The sequence below is a fragment of the Scomber japonicus genome, chromosome 8 (assembly GCF_027409825.1).
Source record: "Scomber japonicus isolate fScoJap1 chromosome 8, fScoJap1.pri, whole genome shotgun sequence".
In the NCBI taxonomy this organism is placed as follows: Eukaryota; Metazoa; Chordata; class Actinopteri; order Scombriformes; family Scombridae; genus Scomber; species Scomber japonicus.
This window is the reverse complement of record NC_070585.1, coordinates 26,250,330-26,256,978: the sequence shown is the minus strand read 5'-3', so window position 1 is coordinate 26,256,978 and position 6,649 is coordinate 26,250,330.

Below are 6,649 nucleotides of genomic sequence, written 5' to 3'. Positions count from 1 at the left end.
TCAAGGTCCACTGGGAACAGTGGACTAGATTGGTCATGTTCACAGCATTGTTTTTCTCAGGATAGAGCATCAATCATTCATAAAACAGTAAAATGATTTCACATTAGACAGGACTGGGCTTGAGACATGTTTCATCACTCAATTGTTTATTTTTTTGTAGTCCATTCTATTATTTGATAAGGAATTGAAGAGTCACATCACATCTGTCAATACAGCCTATTTAAACAGCTGCATTACTTTGACCGTTAATGAGTGATGCTGGAGAAAAAACATGCTCCTCGCTTCAATGGATTTATTGATGCAGTAAAGAGCCATATGAGAACATTTTAAGTGGAGTTATCATTTGCTTTTCCTGCAGTTATATACACAGTTAATACTTCATGTATCTGTCTGTACCACAAGTAAAGGGCCTGGTTAAGGCGTTGTTTCACCTGAGACTGTGAATCCTGACCATCCAAAATCTCCACTTTGTATTGAGGTTATGTTTCATGGCTTTTTATATCTCCTGGTTGTCAATGCTCAGAGGGTGTACACACTTCCACCATTAGCCTATCATCTGGTAGCTTTTTAAAAAATATATGTGTGTGTCTCTCTCTCTCTCTCTCTGTGTGTGCTCTAGTCTGGCATGCAGCTGTTACATGCGCCCACCACCTTCACTTCTCCACCTAGTCTTCACAGGGTCAGCAGTCCCATCACTTCATCCACCATCATTATCATCCAAAGTCATCGGCACACACAAATTAAAACGATGAGTTGCCTCAGCTTTCATGTGGTTTTTTAAAATATTTATATCTTAGCAATTCGCCCACGCATTCATCATACAGCCTGACACAGACTGCAACCAAAATGTTAAAAAAACAAAAAAAGAATGAATGCAATCCCGTGGGAAACTCGTGAGAGCATGATGAGAGAAGAGAGAGATTTTTCAGTGACTATGAAAAACTGTGGCATGACTAAAATGGATTGACCTCACACCTTAAACTTACCCAAAACATTAGGAACCACCACATCCCTAATGTAGTGTGAAGCTTGTCAGTTGTCTAACCAATCTTGTAATGGTGAAAAAATTAAACTGAAATATTTGGCTTTTTTTTCACTTTTTCCACCAGCTGCATCAGCATATTTGTCCTGAGGATATCTAATCATTATGTGCTATTTTGCAAGTAAAATACAGAGTAAGACAGAAAAACACTGCAACAATTGCTCAGTGTTAATTATGCTAAGAGCTGCTGGGCGCTTACTGCAACAACAATTAATATAATGCAGTTTTGCACTCCAAATGTGTGTGTAGTGAAAGAGAATCACTGGAGTTTCACCTGTTATTGGTTACAATTGCTGCATAGCATCATGGGGGTGCTCCGAAGGGGTGCTCCGAAGCCTATAGTTTGCTGTGAGGGTGCTCTCACAATGAAACAATAACCACCTGACTATTCAATTTATCCCACTGAACAGTCCAAAAGATAAAACAGTGTGTTGTGCACAAAAGCAAGCCTGCTGATTCTGTTTTCTTTCCTATAACTGAACATTTAACATCAGCAGTTCTAATAAATAAATAAATCGCTGCTACATGCTGATGCAACTTTTACCAATTTGAATGACAAAACCTTTCATGTGAAATACTTTTGTTCTGATCCATTGGTCAGACTCAGAGCAACCTCAGGCCTTTATTATATTTGGATGTAGCAATAGAACTGCACGTATAGGTACTTAATTCATTTTTGCTCTGGGACATACAATATCTATTTTATCTCTCCTGTCTTCTCTACTGTATGTCTGTCTTTGTTTCTCCCTTTCTTAATATAGTATCTAATGTATTTGGGCATAAATAAATGTAGTTGTATTGTTTTGCAGGACAAGTTAAACTCCACTTCAGAACCTCACATCAGAAAATCAGACGTAACTAATTCAGATGATCACGCTGAGAATGTGATATTTTTCTGAATTTGGCTTAATGTTGTGTGAAAGCAGCAGTCCAGACTCTAATGGCTCAAGATAACTCAAGTGGACACCATTTAAATGCACACGTCGACTCGGATATTTGGTGGGCAGCTGGTGAAAATAACACAAGGCAGGATACAGGAATACTAATATCAGAAGGCTGATTGGCTGTTCTCCAGAGACAGCGGAGGGGAAATGGTCGGGTTGTATTGTGGACACTGTCATCAGCCTTCCACTTCCCCCTGCTGTATGAGAGGTCACATGACATCTGTGTGGGAGTCCCTGTAATTCCAGCAAAGAGTGCCTGCAGCTAAGGATGGCACAGCTGTTTGGAAATCTGTGAAGAGTGTTTAGGGACATGGAAACACTAGTCATAGCAGCCATACTATTACAACCCAGTACAATAAGCCACATTGTTTTTGTAAAAGCCTCCCATCAAGACATATAGTGCTTCAATAACCATCTCATAACACAATCTGTCAAAAACAACAATGTGTAATAGTGGTCTGTACCTTCGATATAATTCCTACTAGGTAGTAAATGCTACAAAAAGTGAAAGGACAGAGCAAAGAGAAGTATAGAACTGAAGCATTGCAATAAAGTCAGCAGGACAATATGAATTCAAGTAGAAATAAATGATTTCACATGGCACGCTTAACCCTTACATACTGTTCATATTCTGACTCATAATTCACATTCATGAATGTCCCGTCAGTCATTAATAAATGTTTGTTTGATTAATCTTATGGAGCAAAAAAAACATTCACAATCACTATTGTATGTTCCAGGAGAATAGTTTATATGATATATGATGAATACATGTTTTAATACTGATTTTTTTTTTTTTTTTTAAACGCAAGTCAAACTTGTACATTTGCATATATAAATCTGTGTATCATCTGCAAAAAATGTTTTAAAAAAGCATTTTATTTCCATTTTTCTATACTGTGGTTCACATTAAGAAAAAAAGTCCAGCTAAAATAAATGTGTATAGCTCTCAAATGTTAAAAAAATGGGTCAAATTTGACACTGACCACTATGTAAGGGTTAAGAAGCCAGAGAGAGTAGAGAAACCTACTAAAAATACTTATGATTTGGAAATAGTATAGTATAGTATTTTATATTTGAGTTGTTGGTTGTCCAGCTGTCTGTAAAGCTACTGTAGGTTAAATATACTATGTCATGCTGTTGAATGCATAGTTTTCATTGTTACAGCCGTCATCCAAACATATCTGACTTTAGACTAAAAACATACTGTACTACATGCAGATGAGTAAAGTATAAAGATCATGTGTGCGTCTTTTAAAAGACATAAAAGTTGGAGGAGAGTAATTGTACACACATCATGTATAGGTGCTACTAGAATGCCATCAGTGAAAAAAGGTAACGCCTGCACATGAACTCTAACACCAAAGGTAATCTACACAATGTTTCAATCCTACTCAGATCTTTGTCAGGTCAGAATGTTGTGAATATAGAAAACACACACACCTCTATTTATACATCATGCATACCAATAGGCTGACAGGCTCTGTGATGACATGCCCACGGTGATAATCATCTCAAAGCAATTAATAATTCATTAAAGTACATGGAAACAAGCAGGACTACAAAGGCCTTACTTAAAAAACACAATACATCAAAAATGCCACAAATGTCAAAACATAGTCTACATAATATATATAAACATAACATCAGATTCATCGTCATGTATATTCAAATCAACATCACAGATGTTCAAAAATGTATTATATAGTATGCTAGAAAAAAGCTACCTTAAATTATTGTGCCAAGATGGGGTCTTAACAGCTTTCTATTTAATGTATATGTGTGATTTAAATATATAAATTTTAAATTATTGCCATACTTTAGATTGAAAATTACACAACAGAACAGAAAGTTGATCCAAACCCAACCCTGCCCCCATCCCAAGTGTGACACATACTGCTTAAAACATGACTGTCCCCCTCATTTCATTCAGCCACATCACATAAAACAGATTTATCTTTATGAATACATATCTCCAGTGTTGATCTGTAGCCCCCCCCCCCCCAACAGCACAGACAAAGCTCAACACAGCAGTGACTGTCTGTGTGAGCCATTCCTGAACAAAGCACTTCGCAATGATAGCAATTATATTATCTAATAAATCAAGATGGATTAATCCAAACCCAGCAGCATAAGACATCAGTTATGCAGAGAATAATATTAATTTCTGCATATAAAATAATCAGAAATACCCCTGGTTTTTAAATGTTGTGTAACAAGATAAGCAGATGACCATCAGAACATGATTATGACTGCAGTAGCAATTGGAAACTCAGTATTTTAGATGTAATTAAGATATGCAGAATATTAAAGCAAGCTGCTTTGCTTTTTTTTTTTAGTAATTTTGAGTTTAATATGAAGTATTTGAAGAAAATGTGAATATGAATGTATAATATATATGACTGAGACCGTTTTGGGGGATATGTATGAGGCCAATATTACAAGGGAATGATTATGTGAGTGGGCGGTGTGCTAGAAAAGCGTTTACATCCCAAAAGCCAATATACAGCACATTATACAGAACCCAGTTTGCAGCTAAAAGCCGACAACTCTAAATAATATGGCAACAACCCTGAAGGCAATAAGCAAAGTCAACTGTGCCCACAACACTCAAATATGAGCATTCATATTTTACCACTTTGTAAACAAACAGCTTGAAAACACCATAATGAACCTGCCAAACAGCCACCAATGAACAATGAGCTTAGCCACAACAGCAAAGTAGGTTAATTTATAATTAATACCAATGCAAATATGCACAAATAGCAAAAGCAACGCCAGCCAAACAGCAATTAACAGCAAGACTTTGACAACAAGAAGATCCGCAGGAAGCCCTGAAACAGCAGACAAAGACAACTGCACAGAGCCAAGACATCTACTGACATTAACTAGCAAAAACAGCAATGAAGTCACACAGTGTTTCCTGGTGTCTCCTGTCCTTAGTCCAAAATTGCTGATGGCAGGACATGAAAGTCAGCTTCTACCTGGAGGTGATTCTCTGGGGAACCTCAGCAGTGAAACGCCTACATTTAGCAGATTGTAGTTCAGCTCCAGAATTATTTTCTCCTCCACAACACAACCAGAGCTGATGTGATTTGACTGTTGACATGTGGCTTAAGTTGGTTTATCAAATGCTACATGAGCTAGCACGCTACTTCTTGAAGCGGCTCCATTTTCAGAAATAATCTTTTCATTATTGAACATACTGCACAGTAAAGGAAAGGTAAAGCCAATAACTTCTGTCATTAGAGACTCTTGATGACAACTACTCTGGGTGGAGTTGTGGTGCCATGAAGAGAGGACAGGTAGGTGGTGGCCACATGCTAATGATACACAGGTGCAGCCAATTAAGTTTAATGAGCATGCCTGTGTTGAATAGGGACAGGGAGCTGTTAGGGAGAGTAATAAATAGAGAAGGAAATAAGCAATAATACACAGAATAGTTTTCCTCACTAATGCAAACAGTGGAAAAACAGCTTCTAGTCAACAGTATGAGACATCTTGTGTCCAGCAGTTTAAATTTTGCATATTCATAGACTGAATTTTTATGAGTTAGAAGGAGGAGGTGCTATTTAAAGAGTTTTTAACATGGTAGCTGAGGATTTTTTGTGAAAGAATGAAAAGAAATGACAGGATTTATTATTCCAAGCAGAGGATTTTATGTGTACTAAAACATGTCTGGAGGGGATCTTTAATTACAGTTTTTAGCTACTGTACTTGATGTCCATTTTATGCTATATTATATTTCCACTCCACTGCCTTTCAGAGGGATATACTGTACTTTCTATTTCACTACATTTATTTGACAGCTTTAGTGCCTCAGATAAAGATTTAACACAATGGATCATATTATAAGCTTTTAAAATACAACACATTGTTAAAGATGGAACCAGTGGTTTCAATTCTTTTGGCTTCTGATGTTTTACAAAAAGCAGTATTTAGTTGGGGTCACATTTCATTGTAAATGGTAAATGGACTCCACTTATATACCGCCTCTCTAGTCTTCTGACCACACAAAGAGCTTTTATACCACAAGCCACATTCACACATTCACACACACACACACATACACACACTCACACACACTGATAGCAGAAAGCTACCACGCATCGGGAGCAATTTAGGGTTCGGTATCTTGCCCAAGGACACTTGGACATGTGGAATGGAGGACTGGGAATCGAACCACTGATCTTCCAATTAGTGGATGACCCCCTCTACCTCCTGAGTCACAGCTGCTCCTATAAACTGATTGATGTGTATGAGTTGTTCACAGCTCCACCAGATTTTTCCCTCTAAACTTTTCACATGGTTTCATTTCAGTAAATGTCCAAATGATCCACTATTTCATAAAAAAATCAAAGATTAGAGGAAAAAGTCCAGAAACTGAGAACTTTTTTTTCTTCTTCATCTCACGACCCATCAGATTCATCTGGTGATCCTTTGGAGGGGTTGGGAACCATTGAACTAAACTAGTGTAGTGACCTTTAACTTCTGTCACTCCGAGTGAATAGGAATGGATGGACGACCGAGTCAAAGTTCTTTGAGTTTTCTTTATTGCCAATATTGGAGACAGAATTCTATCAAATCTGAGGCTTGTTAAAGTGTCCCTAGTCAATGGAGCCTTCCTTATCTGTCTCTGTTGTTTTCTGTGTGTAAGATCTTT